Consider the following 517-nt stretch of genomic DNA (forward strand, 5'->3'; position numbering starts at 1 on the left):
GCAGGAGTAGCCAGAAGGGATGTTTTGCCCATTATCCTGTAACTAAGAGGCCTGAATGTAAGGTGCAGCGGGTCTGGCAAGCCTGGTGTCATGAACCTGGATTCTGGGACTCTTACTGTCTGCATACCAGAGCCTCCTAAGCTGGGTAAGTCTGCGTTCTGGGAACTGATAAGCACCCTTGATGAATCAGTTTCTGAAAAAACAACTCCCATGCCCTCTAAGACTTTACCTTCTTTCCCACAAGTTGGGACTTCACTGACCCCTGTGGAGTGAGTCCGTGAACCTCGCCTGGGAGCTCAATAAATTACTGCATGTTAGAAACATTATCTGACTCTCCATCTCTTTTGTTTTGTTTTGTTTAGAGTTTTATTTTATTTTATTTTACAAAAGTTTATTTTTACATCATTTTGTACATTTTTTTTCCATCTCAATTGTAATCCCCGTGGGTTTCCCTTCACCAAGTCACCCATGTGCCATCACAATAATCCCATGGATTTCCCTCCCCACCCCTAACCCC

This window comes from Condylura cristata, unplaced genomic scaffold, assembly GCF_000260355.1.
Source record: "Condylura cristata isolate star-nosed mole 26May11 unplaced genomic scaffold, ConCri1.0 scaffold00013, whole genome shotgun sequence".
Lineage (NCBI taxonomy): Eukaryota > Metazoa > Chordata > Mammalia > Eulipotyphla > Talpidae > Condylura > Condylura cristata.